The sequence below is a fragment of the Phoca vitulina genome, unplaced genomic scaffold (genome assembly GCF_004348235.1).
Source record: "Phoca vitulina isolate PV1807 unplaced genomic scaffold, GSC_HSeal_1.0 scaffold15, whole genome shotgun sequence".
Classification (NCBI taxonomy): Eukaryota; Metazoa; Chordata; class Mammalia; order Carnivora; family Phocidae; genus Phoca; species Phoca vitulina.
The window spans coordinates 2,104,732-2,121,778 of NW_022589718.1; the positions used below are offsets into that span (position 1 = coordinate 2,104,732).

Genomic DNA, 17,047 nt, shown 5'->3' on the forward strand with positions numbered 1-17,047 from the left:
TTTCACCTACTCTGCCTATTTTAAGCTACTTTATAAACCTCTTCTTGATACATAAAGAATACTTTTTCTTAAAATCCTCTTTGCTTTGAAATTGTCTTTTCTTGACACCTTTACTACTTGTCAGCATGTGATCTTGGTTGAATTTCTTATCTTCTTTCAGTTCCCTCCTCTGAAAACTGAGGATATTAATCAGCGGTCATCTCATTGGATTGTTGAGTTAAATGAGATAAGTTGTAGAGCCTGGCACATAATAAATGCTCCAAAAATATTATTCAAGCCATCCTATTCTTTCCAGCCATCCTTATTATATCTTTCCCCTTTACTTGTTTATACCTCACTTGATTAGGAAAAATGGTGTATGTATCTTTTTTTTTTTTTAAGATTTTATTTATTTATTTGACAGAGAGAGAGACAGTGAGAGAGGGAACACAAGCGTGGGAGAGGGAGAAGCAGGTTTCCCACAGAGCAGGGAGCCAGAAGCCGGATGTGGGACTCGATCCCAGGGCCCTGGGGTCATGACCTGAGCCAAAGGCAGATGCTTAACAACTGAGCCACCCAGGCGCCCCTGGTGTATATATCTTAAATAAGTGACCACCTTCACGTTTTCCTCAAACTTTTATTGTTTTCCTCAAACTTTTATTGTTTTCCTCAAACTTTTTTTTAAAAACTTCATTTTGAAATGATTACAGATTCATAGGGAATTGCAAAAATACAGAGAGGTCCCATATATCCTTCACCCAGTTTTCCCTCAAAGGTAGCTATAGTACAAGATCAAAACCAGAAAATTGACACTGGTGCCATCCAGAGCTTACCAGATTTATCCAGTTTTATATGCACTCATTTTTGTGTGTGTGTCGTGTGTATAGTTCTGTGCAGTTTGATCACATGTGTATTTGTGTAACCACCATCGCAATCAAGGTACAGGAGACTCTATCCCTGACCCATCAACCCAAGCTTCCTCTTGCTCTCCTTTATAATTTCCCCAAACCCTTGGTAACCACTAATCAGTTCTCTAGCTTTCTAATTTTGTTACTCAGAATAGTATGCAAATGGAGTCATGCCGCGTGTGATCTTTAGAGATTGGCTTGTTTTACTCAGCATAATGCTTGTGAGATCATTCAAGTTGTTGTGTGTCAAATAGTCTGTTCCTTTTATTGCTGAGTTCTGTTCCATGGTGTGGATGCACCACAGTTTAACCGTCTGTCTAGTGGGAGGACATTTGGGTTGTTTACAGTTCTGGGTTATTACAAATAAAGCTGCTGTGAACATTTGTGTACAGGTGTTTTGTGTAGACCTAAGTTGTCATTTCACTGGGATAAATGCTTAGGAGTATAGTTCCTGGATCAGAACTTTTTAAATGGACCATTGTAAGCTTCTTTGAAAATACATGCTAATGCCATATGCAAATATATAAAAGCAGTTATTTCTTAATGCCAGCCATTATAAATAATATAGTATCCTTTGTTTTAAAATATCTTTCTGTATAATTTGCAGCATCAGTGCAAAGTATTGAATCCTGTCTTTTGTACTGTAACTTTTTAAATTTTTTTATTTAAATTCAATTAATTAACATATAGTGTATTATTAGTTTCAGATCTTTTTGTACTGTAATATGTGTACTAAATAAATATTTCATTTTGTTAATGAATCCCCTTTCATACTGTATTGACATTTTTCTTGGGTATATTACTGTTCTCAGATACTAAATTCAAGTGGGGGACATATTTCAAGTAATGTTTTTTTGTTTTTATCGATTCTTCGCAATGTGATAGATGTTGAAATTTTAAAATACTCGTAAAGATAAGCATGAAAAGTCAGGAAGTCCATTAATTAATATCCAGCAATATTTCAAATAATTAGTAGACTAATGTTGGACTTTTGTTTTCCAACATAATGTTTGGGGTCCTAAGATGTTTCATAAACTCATTGTCTCCAAGATTAGTAATAAATGATGTCATTATTAAGGCAAAGCTACAAATACTGTTGACATGTAAAGAGCTCCTAATGATAATACCCATAGATTTAAGTAATGTTATTGAAGTTGGGCATCAAAAGTCAGCAGTAGGACAATATAAATTACATGTGGTGGACAGGCATTAGCTGGTTGATCAGTTTGGCTTTCCCAAATATATCTAATAGCCTTAAAATAACTGATAAAGGGAAAGCTCTGTAAAAATTGGTAGAAGGGAAGGAAATGAAATGTAGAAAGCAGTGGTTCTTAACTCTGACTGCTCATTTGAATAGGTAACTTTTAAAGTGAAACAAACACCTTTCCCTGGGCCAGTTAAATTAGACTCTAGAAGTGGTGCCCAGGCGTTGGTATTTTTAAAATGTTTCCAGGCAGTTTTCATGTTTAGCTGGGGTTGAGAACCACTGACCCAACAGGAATGGCCTCTATGTGCTCATATTTCTTCACCTTAGAATTTAATAGTGTTTGTGCTGTAAGCATCCATCTCTTATGTATTGGACTAATGTGGGTTCCACATACCTTTTATTTATGGCTCTGTGGAGATGCCTGTTTTCCTAAGGGGGGTGGGAGGCAAGCCACACTTGTAAATTGTGGACACATTGAAACTATAACACAGCTTTAATATGTGTAACAGAGGAGTGCCTATCTTTGGAATGAAATACCCCAAACAGTGAGAAACTCTAAATCATTGACAAGTCAAAAGGAAGCTAGGTTTCATCTGGGGCATATTATAGGTGGGACACTTTTTGGGAAATTGGGCATTTAGAAAACCTGCATGGGGTGTTGGGGTGAGAGGCCTCAGTTTTTACTGATAGATCCTATTGTCAGCCTTACTTAGTTTTTCTTTTTTTATTTCAATTTTTCCTTTGCAAAAGTGTAACAAGTGGAAGTATGCAAAGATGAGTACAGACAAAAAGAATTAATACCCCACCAATGTTCACAGCCTGATGTGAATTCTTCCACACCTTTTTCTATATTCATAAAAGTATTTTTAACAACATAAGGTTTATGAGTTTTTTGTTTTTAAAATAGGATCATACTCTATACTTTATTATGAAGTGTTTCCTCCTTAATATATCATGGATATTTCTTTAGGTCAATATAGATCTAACTCTTATTTTAAAAAAATGAATAACATTTTCAATATGCCATAATGTATTGAGCCATTTGCCTGTGAATGGACATTCAGAGTGTTTCCTCTTTTTTTTTTTTTTTAATTTCCCACGAACAATGGTGTATCTTTGTATATTTAAGCTTAGGTACTTTTGCTTTTGTTTGTAAAGTATTCTTATAATCCGTGGTTTGGTTTTGGTCAGATTTCTTAGTTTCTGGATACTTTCTTTGATACTGAGAATTAGTGGGCTAATAATGTCAATTGATTTCCAGTTAATTGGCTCCTAGGTATTAAGTTGGGCATTAGATAGGAGAATCAGTTATTTTAGAAATGGATATTAATAAATCCTAGTGGCCACAAATGTTTTTCATAGGCCCTAGAATCCCTAAGGTAGAGTACCTTAATGGGAGGCCATGAGATGGGCTTCATGGGGTCCACGAACCATCTGATATTGATTGAAAAGTTGTGTATAAATTGTACATTTAATGGCTTTAACTAATCTTTTCAAAGGGGTTTTTATTGCCCCTCAAAATGGTTAAAAATTGGTCATACAGGTATCAGAGAGTAGTACTTAGTCTACAGAACCTGTAAAGTACTGAGTTGCCCATTGATAGCACATTTTTAATCACAGTATCTTCTTTCTGTAAAGATCTGGATGGAAATACGTTTCTAATTTCCAGATGGCATAAGCCTAGGAGAGATGGCTAATGCCATAGCTAGCAGACTTCAGACTCAGAATAACCTGAATAGGTCATAATGATGTTCTAAAATCAGCAAGATGAAAGATATTAAGGATAAACGTGCAGGAACTAAAGAATGCTTGGGCATGGAGAACAATCTCAGATGCACCTAAGATGAAAAAGAGCTAGGAGTTGATTTGCCCACAGGCTTGTGTGGGCTAACTCTGTGATGTGGCTGCTAAAAATATGAGTGAGTTGGACCACATTTGATGAATTGTGTTTGCGTCTGAAAACCACATTTGAGGTGAGACACAAGCAAAGAAGTAAGACAAGGATAGCGATGGACTGAGATGTGAAGTCACATAAGCAACCACTGCAAAAGGAGTTTGGTTGTTGGATCTGAAGGAGAGGGTGTAAAAGAACAATGGTGGCAACCGTTGTAGGTTAAGGAATAGGAAGACCAGAAAATGTGCCCAGTAAATGTTCGAATGAATGACTATTACAAGGCTAAGGATTTTGACTTGACCTAAGCTCTTGTGAGAGTTCTCCAGTAATGGGGTGGGCTCTTCTAGAAAGCAGTAACTTCCCAGTGGAGCCCTTTAGTCATAGTGATGGGTGACCGGGGTAGGGCTGTAGAAGGTGTCCTGTTCTCAGTGATAAACTGTTTAACAGGACTTCAAAACTCTGTTAATTGAATTTTATATTTCTCTCAAGTACTTTAATTCTAAAACAGGAGACAATTCCAGGATAATATTGTAGGCTCTTTAAGAGTACTTTCATAGAAGGAGTGTTTTTGACTCACAGACCACATGATTGTCTGTACAGGTGCTGCAACATTGAACTCTACTAGGTTTCTACCTGAAACTGTGATGTATGCGTTACTCCTGTTAAACCTGAAGTAGCTAGTCTAGACTTGTAGAGTGAGTGTGGTTAAAGATTGTGTTTTTGTGACTTTAGAGAGAAGAAAAACCACATTCTTTTCAAGCTACAAAAAGAGTAAAAAAGGAAATTTCACCACTTCCGTGGCCTCAGGAAACAGGCACACTATCTCCATTAGACTAATTGTCTGAATCCTGACTCAGATAATAGTAACACACCAGAGAACTGGTGTCCTGCTGTATCATTTACATAGGTGTGCCCCTCGGTGTGCATACTGCCCTGTGAAAATGGATCTTTAGTATTTGTTTAAGTTGGTTAACAGAGATATCTTTTATTACCCCTCAAATAGTCAAAACAATATGAAAGACCGTTAGGTTATAGAAATGGGTATTGTCCAAAGTATTTTCTATGAGGCTTTTTAAAAACCAAACCCCGTGTCTCCCACTAGCAGTTTTAAAAGAGATTGGGGGCTGCTGCCTCTTAGGACCCCATGGTTTCACTCCTTTTTATAGGGCCCTAGAGGTTTAGGTCAGGGTTTAAGATGGGCTCCACCACTCACTGGCTGTGCGGCCCTGACGTTCCCAAGAAAGATAGTGCTGGTGCTTCTGGCATTGTGAGAAAGCATGGTGCTGGGGGATCGGGAGAACTCAGTATCCGTTCTGTTCCTGTATCTTCTGCTCTCACCTCGTGACCTCCTTTCTGTTTTTCCCGATTCAACAGATACTGTCATCTGTATGTCTTGTACTATCTTGAAAATAGCCCATCTAAAACTAATTTTTTTATCCCCATCCCCACCCCCACCCCTTCCTCTTCTCATCCTAAACCTGCTCCTGCTCTCTCCTCCTGTCTTCTTTTTCATCCCTGAGTACCACTCACCAGAGGTAGCACTGGGAGAGGCTAACATTGCAAGCTCTGGAGTCCTCCCATCTTGGATTAAATTCCGGCTCTATCACTATTGCCACGTGGCATTGGACAAGTTACTTAATGTCTGTCTCTAAATTTCAGTTTCTTCAATTATAAAATCAGTATGGTAGCCATCTGTCTTATAGAATCGGGAAAATTCAGGGAGATACATACATGTTAGCACTCGGTATGGTTGCTGATGCCTAAGTGAGTGCACAGTATGCACTTATTATTTATAACTCGAGCTAGAAGTGATGATGTCATCCTTAATTCTTCTTTCCCCTCACCTAAGCATCCTCAGTGCTGTTGATTCTACCTCAGGAGTCTTTCCTCTTTCTCATCACTGCTTTTAGGTCAGGGTTTTTTAATTTGAATTTATCATACTCAAAGAGGTTAATAATCCCTTGAAATTATATGTACATCTTTTGACATATGTGTGTTTTTCCTAAGGAGAGGGCTTTTAGCCTTTGTCATTGACTTTCACACAGGTCAGTGACCCACAAAATGTTAATAACTACTGGCTTCGACTCTTATCTCTAGCCTGTATCCAGTAGCATACACACTGACATTCTTCCTCTCGGCTCCATGCCTGTAATCTCTTCACACTGTTGCCCAGTTAACTTTTTTTTATTTTTTTACGTTTTTACATCACCGCCCTGCTAACACGGTTATGTTGACTCTCTGTTGCCTGTAGTAGTGGTTTTCCCCCCAGACCACATACTAGAATCACATGGGAAGCTTTTAAAGAAATACCCAGGTCCCATCCTAGACCAGTTAATTGATACTAACAAATAACAGGCATCAATATTTTGTTTTAAAGCTTCCCAGGAGATTTTTTTTTTTAAGATTTTATTTATTTATTTGACACAGAGAGAGAGCACAAGTAGGCAGAGCGGCAGGCAGAGGGAGAGGGAGAAGCAGGCTCTCTGCTGAGCAGGGAGCCCGATGTGGGGCTCAATCCCAGGACCCCGGGATCATGACCTGAGCTGAAGGCAGCGGTTTAACCGACTGAGCCACCCAGACTCCCCTTCCCGGGAGATTTTAATGTGTAGCCAGACTTGAGAGCCTCAGGGCTATAGGATACTGGCCGAACTTGTTAGCGTGGCACTTAAAGTCCTCAGCAACCCAGTGCTGATCTACCTCTTCAGCCTGATCTGTGTCCTCTCCCATTCATATCCCATCACTTGCTCTCTGGATTTATACTTTTGCTATTCCCAGAACATTCTGTGTTGTTTCCTCCCTCTGAGCTTTTGCCTGTACTGCTCACTCTGCCTAAAATGCCTTTCACCCTTCTCTGCCTGGTCATTTGAATCATGAAACAAACCTTCCCCCAACCCCCAAGGAGAATTGCAACGCTACTTTTGTACAAACTTCTATTATAGGCCTTAAAGTGTATTATAATTACTTGTGTATCTGTCTTCCACATTACACTGAACTCCTAGAAGGTAGGATCCTTCTTTATTTCATTTCTCTAGTGTTGACACCAGATATAAGAAGCTAATGAGAGTCTGTCTAATGAATGAGTAAATGACAGTGAACAAACAGCAGCCTACTCTGGGGAATCTGGAAATCCATGGGGTTGGGGAAAGTAAAATATGGTATACTAGCTGTGGTAAGGAATGCTCAGCAGAAGTTTTATCCTCTACTATTGCTCTTCCATACTTTTATAAGAATGAAAGATCAATATATGGAGTTTCTCATCTGAGACTAGGAAAGTCAAGACCAGCTTTGAAAACATCTCCAAACACTATTGAATATTATCAAACATAATAGCGTAAAGTTGTATCATGTTTGTCTCCTGAGACTCCAGAGATTTCTAAGTGAGAGATGGAGAATCAGCCATTACGATGATGGCAGCTTTATTTTCCTCAGTGGATTATCCTAACTTAGTTACTGATTTAAAGACACCCTTATATGGACAGTTCTTCAGACATTATATGTTTCTAATTTTGATCTCACCCCTGGCCTTTATGTTTAACTGCTGCCTAGTCCTTCTGTTGGCTATTTTTAATACTTTTTTTTCTCTGTGTGTCTCAGAATTGTCCAACACATTCTAAAGAACAGTAACTTCAATGTGATTTATTCTTCCTGTTTCTTCAGTGCCCAGGATTAATTTAATGGTGATTTCAGAAGAGATTACTTTAGTAAACGATCTGAGAGAGGCTCTTTTGGATATTGTTTGGGGGATGTCTTGGGTTGTTTATTTGCCTTTTATCTTAGTTATTTTTCCTGAACCCCCCCCCCCCCACTACACTCTGACGAGAAGAGATGGCTTATTTAACACTTATACAAAGGACAGTGAGTACTAGTCTGATGTCATGGGGTGGGTGTACATCGTTCTGATATGCTGTGTATGAACAACTAGAATACCCTTTGTCTAACTGGCTTCTGATTATTTTATAATCTTATAAGCTTGAATAATAAGGACAAGATTTTTCTTACATCAGAATATTAGTTGGAATGTATTAATATGCTGTCCTTTTATGCTTCCATTCATCTTATTTAAAAAGTATTTAAAAAGCCTTAAAGAAATCTGGATTTATCAAGAGCCCTTCCTTTAAATATGTTTATATAAAAGGATCTCAATCTGTGAAACTAAAAAGAGTCATTTTTAGTCATTTTTAAAGAGGATTTTTAGGAACAGATGTGAGTCAAAGAATTGGGAAATGCACCCTTTCCTGGCAACTGTAAAGACAGGAAAGTATAATGTCAACCAACTCTTACAGTGACCACATTAAGGTCTAAAATGGATAATTGTCTATTATTTCACAGTCTACAATCAACCACAGATACCCCGGTACTGTCTGTCCACTCTTCGTGTGGTGAGCCAGGGCCTACAGAGAGGAACTGGTCCATGGTGCTTCTGAGAATGGCTTCTTGGATTATTATAATTACTGGGCTGTTAGAATTCTTAGAGCTGAGTTGTTAATCCTCTGGTTTTTTGCTGCTTTGAAAAGTTAGCACCATCATTGGAGCACTGTTGTAAGTGAACTATTTAGTGCTTAAGAGATACAGTTGTGTATGTCTATCATCAGGAGATTGGGCTGTGCCACCCCCGCCCCCGGGAGAAACTAGCACCTCCTGGGTTCTTGTAGCAAGTGATACTAGAATCTCTCATGAATACGTCAACAGACCACATCCATTGACAGCAGAGCTTTCAAAAGTTAGAGAATACATTCTTGATTTCCCAAGTATCTTGGTAAATTGGTGCCAAGTATTGTATTCTGCCACACACTTAAGCATTTGCCCTTCAAACAAACCTTACAAATGCTCGGGGACCCATAAGAACATATTTAAAATTATTAGTAATAAAACCGGTGGCTTTCGGCTGTTACTATGAGGATCCTCTCTTTCTTACCCTGCAAGTTCCCTATTCATCCAAAATAAGATGGAGAGGGAACCTAAAAACCCAGAACCCCAAAGTAGATTCTCTACCACATACAGGTGGTTTAACGTGGAATTCCCCTTCATTGTTACTTTCTATAGCTAAAAATATATATATAACTAAAAAATATATAAATATATTTTATATATAGAAATCTGTGCCAAGTACTGTTTTGAGTGCTATATGTACATTGACTCATTTTCTGAACAATCCTTGGAAGTGGGTTCTTATCCTCATGTTACAGGTGGACGGAGAGAATTCTGAGTAACTCAACAATGGTCGCAAAGCTGGTAAACTTTGATTTGAATGATCTCAGCAGTATGACTCTGTTGCCCTCTTTTCCTTAGAAAGTCTTAAATCTCAAGTGAGAAAGTAGAGTAGCTCTCACCCTAAAAAGACTGTACATGCTCTTGAAGTAAGCTCGATTGCTGTGAAGCAGTGTGCATTGGAATAACAAAAATTAATACTTGGTGCTAATGTACCAAAAGCTTTTGGAGGTCAGTAGCCTGTTGCTTGATTCTTAATAGTTTTCTTGTAATTGGATCAAATAAATGGAGAAGTGGGTGTTAATGATCCGCAGCTCAGCCGGCGTGTTAACCCACGTGCTGGCCACCAGCACAGGAGTGGTAACAAAGTTTGATTTGTGGTGGGTGAAATTTGCCTTCGTATTATCTGTAAGAAAGAGGTTTCTAAACAAATAAATAGTACGAGATTGCAGGACATTTTCCTTATTTCAACAGACTATTTTCAAGTACTTTCGCCTTAAAAATGGAGAGAACTCACTTTAACATTTTATTAATAGATTCAAGTAATAAGGCTGCATTTAAAAGTATTTTCAGTGTGGATTTATGACTACCTCGAAGCCAAATTAGAGTACAATGAGTAAGATTTTGTTACTGTTGAAATACTTTGAAATATCTTTTGAAATACTGTGCCTTTAAATCTAATGTTTTCCTAAAATTTCAAATTATGGTACATTTGTTTGTTGTTTTGGGTTAGCTTGAATACTAATAAATTATAGCAGTTCCAATTGTACTTAATAAGCTTGTGCTTATTTTTTCATTTAAGGTGTATTTATTACATAAAGTACTAGTGCTCGTTTGTTCAAATCTGGCTGCTAGGCTGTGTCTGTGTAGCACTTTCAAGCAGAGCATCTTATATCAGCAAATGCAGAAGTGTTGCCCCAAGAGAAAGGAGGCAACTCCTAGTTTCCGAGTAGAGGAGGGACGGCTTCTGCTCTTCTGAGTGGAGGCTAATGTTGGGGCGCATGAAAACATGTCTGACCCTGTGCTCTGGTGTGATTCTCTATGAACTCCAGACAAAGGGAAAGCAATTAAAAGCATATTTAGCACCTACTACATACCAGGTACTCTCTTTAGCAGTATAGCTGTGTCTATATATTCATGCACGTTTGTCTGTCTACCTTGCTGTTATGCATAAACATGTGAATTTATTTAATAAAATGTTTATATATTAAGCACCAGTGTTTTACATGCTTTACAAACATAAACTCGTTAATCTTCATAATAACCATATGAAGTGTTTATATTACTATCCCCATTTTAAAGATGGTGAAACTAAGACACAGCAAGAGTAATTGCCTAAGGTCAACAACTACTGATGATGAAGCTAGAATTTGAACCCAGACAGACAGAGATGAATTCTGCATCTAGTCCATTCCCCAGACATACATTATAGCTCTCCTTTTTCTTTACCTTTGCTTAGGCCATTGCTTCTCCATAATGTTCTTTCCATTCCTTTTGCTCTTGAAAGCTCACCAGCATGCAAAGTCTCAGTTCAACTGTCACTTCCTCCAAGATGCCTTTCCTGATGAACCCAACTGGAAGCCTCTAATTAGATTCCTAATGGAATGAAATTTTACCCTTTGAGATACTTACTGATTATTCTCTTCTATGTAGAAGGTTTATATTTACTATCATATCTCATACCAGATGATAAGCCTCTTGAAGGCAGAACTGTCATTCACACTATTTTGTGCTATAGTCATGGGCATCCTGCCATTTATACAAATGTTGCAGAGGCTTGGGAGTTTCATGATGACAGGAACCAGCTGTTCAACAAATGTTTGTTAAACGGGTGACCATTAGGAATGTATGCAGAGGGTAAAATTTCCCAGTATTATTCTAAGATACTTTAAAAAATCAACTATGTTGATGGGGCGCCTGGGTGGCTCAGTCGTTAAGCGTCTGCCTGTGGCTCAGGTCATGATCCCAGGGTTCTGGGATCGAGCCCCTGCATCGGGCTCTCTGCTCAGTGGGAAGCCTGCTTCTCCCTCTTCTGCTCCCCCTGCTTGTGTTCCCTCTCTCGCTCTTCTTTCTCTGTCAAATAAATAAATAAAATCTTTAAAAATAAATCAACTATGTTAAAATAAGTACTCAAACAACAGCAGTAATAATACTGCCTTTATAATCACAGTCCTGATATAAATTATGTTATAAATGAATCGGGGCACCTGGGTGGCTCAGTCGGTTGAGTGTCTGACTCGATTTCAGATCAGGTTATGATCTCGGGGACCTGGGATCAAGCCCTGCTTCTGGGTTCTGCGCTCAGTGAGGAGTCTGGTTGAGGATTCTCTCCCTCTCCCTCTGTGCCTCCCCCCCTTCCCGCCCCCACTCAGGCTTGTGGGCGTGTGCGCACTCTCTCAAATATAAATAAATCTTAAAAAAAAAATAAAGCATGCTGAATTAACTACTTACCAAGGTTTTTATTTTTATTTTTTTAAAAGATTTTATTTATTTATTTGACAGAGAGAGATAGCGAGAGCAGGAACACAAGCAGGGGGAGTAGGAGAGGGAGAAGCAGGCTTCCCGCTGAGCAGGGGGCAGGATGCGGGGCTCGATCCCAGGACCCTGGGATCATGATCCGAGCCGAAGGCAGACGTTTAATGACTGAGCCACCCAGGCGCTCCTTACCAAGGTTTCTAAAAAGAATTGTCTTTAAGAGTTTGCTACTATGCGTGTCTTTTACTTATTTATTTACTTTTTTATTTTTAGCTTACAAAAAAAAGAATGCTCTTTTGGAGTTAGATTTTTCTGTTCATGTGTGGGTAAATTGGTACTCTAATCCATTTTTGAAGTATTTTGACAGATTGAATAGCTATGAACTGTGCCGATATAATCACTCTGAAGCCTAGGATGAAAGAATCATCTTTTTAGCATATATGTATAGTTGTAGCATTGAAGGCCCCATATATTTGTTTCAAATTATAGGATAGAATAAATAGAGAACTTCTGATTTTAGCAATTTTATAATCAGACCATATCACTGTTTCATTTTAGTTTGATTAACATAATAGTTGATTTGATAAAGTAAATACAGTAATCAGAATTGTGAATTTTAAGAATAACAGACATCAATTAGTCTTAAAAGGTTTAATTTGGAGATACAGGGATGGAATGTTACAGACTTTTTGAAGATATGTATATCAGTGAGATTTTGCTGTGTAACAAATCACCTAATACTTAGAAAAATAAGCATATGTTATGTCTTACAATTCTGTAGGTCACCTGGGTGGTTCTTTTGGTTTGGGCTAGCCTGGCTGGTCTCTGCAGTCAGCAGGCAGCTTGTCTGGGGCCACGTGGTCTAGGATGGCCTCCCTCACATGTCCTGCGGTTGTCATGCTGGCCGGTGTGGGGGCCTCGGCAGCAGATGGTGCATCTTTGCTCCATGTGGTCTTCTCATCCTCAGTAGGCTAGCCAGCGCTTCTTCAGGTGGCATTCTTGGGGTTCCACAGTGCAGCAAGAGAGGGCAAGCAAGCCCCAGTGGGTCAGCACTTTTCAAGTTTGCCCTTGTCCTTCTGGCCAAATCAGAGTCAGTATGGAAAGGGACTACCCAAGGGTAGATGTAGGGAAGCAGGAATAAATAGGGGGTCATTACTGCAATGGGCTGCCAAGATATGGAATTCATAGGTACTTATTTAGTCAGTGTTCCTAAATTCTGATGCAACCTTAGGCCAGCAACATGAGGTGATAAAATAGAGAAAAAATGAGCAGGCTATCAAAGCTACAGAGTTTTCAGAGAGATAGTTTATAGACCCTAGGTTCCCCTGAAATACTTCATAATCATTTGAAGCCCCTTTCGGCTTTTTATTTTTTGAAGCTTTGAGCTATAAAAGTGGGGAGCCTTTCTTCCTCCCTCAGTAAATATCCCAAATTGATCTTCAGTGAGGACCACACCGATGATAGAAGGGGTATGATCATAATGGCTACGGCCACTTAGTGAGAGCTCCCGTGTGCTGGTGTTGTGTGGCATCTCGGAGAGCTCGGACACTGGCCCTATCTGTTGGCATTATTATCCCTGTTTTACAGGAGAGAAAGCAGACTCGCAGAGGTCATATAGCTGGCCGGTGAGAGGCTACATTTTGAACCCAGGTCTTTCTGATTCCATAGCTACATCCGAAGAAGAGTTGCTTACCTAGTGGGTTGATTGTGTTTTTTTCCAGCACGAAGCCTTTGAGTATTTTATGTCACCCTTGAAAAACAGGGAACGATGGAGAAACAGGAGGGGTTTTTTTCCCTTTCTACTCTCCCTACCCTACAACCTCACTAGTTGGACCAAATAACCATGTTTAACTTGAAGATGATAAAAGCTCAGAATAGAAATATCACTGCTGGTTCCAGATGTAATTTTTAAATCTTTCGGAATAACTGATCCCTCCATCATGTCACCATGACTCTTCTAAGGTTCCAAAGTAAAATTTAGAATCCTGAGATATTCTGGAACATATATTTAAAATGTCGTTAGAAGATAACCTTCATTTAAAAAATCAACTGCTCCTCTCCCCAGCTCTTACCCCCATGTGCGCTCCCAGAGCACAGTGCACATAACTGTTTCTTCATACTCACCGGAACGTTGTGTTTGCCTGGGTGGGTCTGTCCTTCTCACCAGAGTGTGAGCTTCTAGAACATGGAGCCCTTGTCTCTCCTCTCTGTACCAGCAGCACCTAGCCCCATGTGGGAGCATTCCAGTATCTGCTATGTGATTTTATAACTGAATTCCATGCCTGGGGAGGAATTCTTTTCTTCTCCCTCCTTTTGGTCTATTTGTCCTCCTTTGGTCTTTTCTCCTTTCTAGATCATTTTTCTTCCCCTTTCAGGCTGTCTCTAGTCTTCACCTTTCCTCAGCTTTCCTTTTCTCCCACTAGCTCATTAGTCATTTTTATATTCACTTCATGTTGAATATAAAATATTCATGAATATATCCAAGATACATTGAGTTCAATAAAATATGTTATTAAAATTAATTTTCCCTGTTATTTTCACTTTTTTAACCTTACTATGAGAAAATTTAAAATTATGTATGTGGCTACTCTAGAGGGTCGATATCCAGGTGAATTCATTAATGCGAGTTCATAAAAACAGTTGTTTTTGTTTTTGTTTCAATTGCATGGATCTGTTGCACTAAAGATCCCATAGATCACCATCTTCCACTCACATAACGCTGCCTCCTCTCCTGCCTCCCCCACCACCAAAAATTCAGGAGAATGAATGGGGTGAATTTACCTTGCTTTTAATAGTGCACACAGATTTTTCTCTACTGTCATAAGTATGCCTGGAACAAAAGTACAGTTGACTCTTAAATTATTTTCACTAATGAAAAGGAAGCAGCAGAGTGACTAATGTAAATTGGAGGATACACTATTTTCTTTGGAATGTTTGGGTTCTTCCATTTTGGAACAGGTGTGGCCACTGTTGAAAGAAACAGTGGAGTCACACTCAGCATATTTGATACATGAGAAACTGGAAAACTGCTCAGCGTTCTCTGCCTTCCATATAATGGATGTAGGATTCATCATATTGTTCCTTTGCGGTGCAAACTCCAGTGCCTAAGTAAACTTGGTGTATTTGCTTTTTCTTTCTGGGTTAGAGAAGAACTCATGTTTTAGCTCCAAACTGTGACATAATCAGGTAAGGATAATTGTGTCAAAAATAGCCTCACAACATCCTCTTTTGGCATCAAGAATTCCAGAATTGCTGTGGATCACTAAGAATTATATTGATCTGAGGTTAGTCATCTTTGATTAGTGCCGACTTGTTTCCCTTTGGCATGGAGTGGGAAATTGCCCACCTCCAGTGACTTTGGCTTGGATGGTGGTGAGTGCACATCAGCTACCATCTCGTGGGGGTGGAGGAAGCACAGCCTACAGCTGGGCAGCAGGGCTGGAATCCCAGACTAGCAGCTAGCAGTTTCTGTGAACAGCCGGGAGAGGAGGGGGTCTGTGCTGGTGGTTACCAGCTCATGCCGATGGGAATCAACCTGTTTACCACTTTGGGTGTTTGTGCCATAGGTGGATAGTGCTTCATAAGGGCACAGTCAGGTCTTAAGGATCCATGTTATGGGATACCTGCCTGTGACAGAGAGTCAAGGAGTGAGCCAGCCCCTGGAGCACAGACCTGGGATTTGGGAGTTGAGTAGGAAAAAAATCTTTTGAATGCTAAACTGACACAACATTTTAAAATCAGGAAAACAAACAGCTCTGAAAAGACCTCTAGGATTATAGCTAAATGGTTAATATGGAAGACATGTCCCAGAGAGGTTAGGAGGGGGATGGAATAATCCAGTGTTGATTCAGAGTGAAACTTTGGACAAGTCATTGAATTTCCCTGTTTTACCCATTTGTTTAAAAAAAGGAGGGGAGGGGGATAATATCTCCCAGAGGTGTTTGGAGATTTGATTGATGTTTGATTGTGTTTTGATATCTTTCATAAAGTGACCAGTCAGACCAAAGTATGTCATCAGAACTCAAATGTCTAAAACAAACTAATCTTAACCATCTTGAGTAGATGTTAAGCAGTTCTGTGGCTTTGATATAAACTGTACTTATTAAGGAAGTGTATATATTTTAAAGAAAGTTCTATGTTACTTCTAATTTTCTTTTGAATGTCAGATGTATGCTTGGGGTCTTTAGCTGTTAACTTGAGTTTCAACATGCCTTATAGATGGTCAGTCACCTAGAGGGGACAATTTACCAGTTCCAGCCACCCAGGCAGTTAAATGCATTTCAAAATGCTTCTTGCCAAGGATGATGGCCTTTTTTAAATATTTGAGATGTTTGTTCTCAGTTCTAATTTATTAGTGAACCTGTGGGAGCAGGTTCCATAGAACTCCTTGGGAGGTGCAGAAGACAAAGCAAGTAAGTGACATGAGCTCATTCTGTATCAAGAAAAAAAGCTTTCATTGAAGGGTACTTGTTGATAGACTTCTTAGTATGTATATTTGATGCCTATTTAATTTCACATCGTACCGCATCTAATCACACTGCTTAAGGAATCTGACAGCATGTCCTTTTACTCTGCTTTTCCTTGTGAGGAGCAAACAGCACTGCCACCTTGTTGTCAAAGTTCTGTCTGATTTGAATGTGCTTAAAACTCAAGTGAACGCCTGTTGTGAAAAAGAGCTTATGCTTTCTCTTTGTCAGTACTTGCGAAAACATCTTAAAAGAAGTTAGTATTATTGGACTGAATTCAGTAATTAGCATAATCATGATGCTATGTATTGTTCAGCAGAGCACGCCCCTTGGCCAAATTTCCCATTAAGAGGACACCGATGTTGTCCTAGTGAATAAATCCCGGCACACATGATGCAAATCAGCGAGTTCCTGCCTGTGGCGCCGGTGCGGTTAATTTTAGCCAGGGTTTGTTCGATGAGTTGTAAAACTGTTCACCCAAGTAGAAGTTAGTAAGCTGAAATGTGACTTCTCGGCCTAATGTGATAGGATATCTATTTTAGACTTCAGATTGTGTTTATGGTCGGGAGAGCAGTCTTCTGAAGAATTGCGGCTCAGATTTCCTTTGAAAGTGCTTGTAAGTAGTGAGTGGATTTTTAAGATTTCTCTTTGTTCTTTTCTCCTTAAATCTTCCTATAGTAATTTTTTATCTCTTGGGAAAACTGGAAACTTTGGGGTGGGGACTTCAGAGGATTCTAAGAATGGTGGCAAAGGTTTTCTTTACATGTATCCTACTGTAAGAAACCTGCCTTTTTTGGTTTTCCCGAGAGAAAGTATTTGATTCTTACTGTTTTATCTTTGCAGAAACAGTCTGTAGATTATTTCTTATTTTATCTGTTAAAATATTTGACTAATGGAATGGTTGTCTCAT

The 17,047-nt window shown here is 39.1% G+C and overlaps 1 protein-coding gene across 5 annotated transcripts in view; it reads left to right on the forward strand.

Moving 5' to 3' along the window:
- SLC20A2 (solute carrier family 20 member 2) overlaps positions 1-17,047 on the forward strand; it is a 104,781-nt gene that overhangs the window by 16,395 nt on the left and 71,339 nt on the right. The window contains exon 1 of one of the 5 annotated variants that reach the window (XM_032413314.1): positions 14,154-16,753. The exons of the other annotated variants lie outside the window; for them this stretch is intronic. The gene's annotated coding sequence lies outside the window, so the exon portion shown is untranslated. Of the gene's footprint in view, positions 1-14,153; positions 16,754-17,047 lie in introns of those variants that run through there. 5 annotated transcript variants of the gene reach the window in all.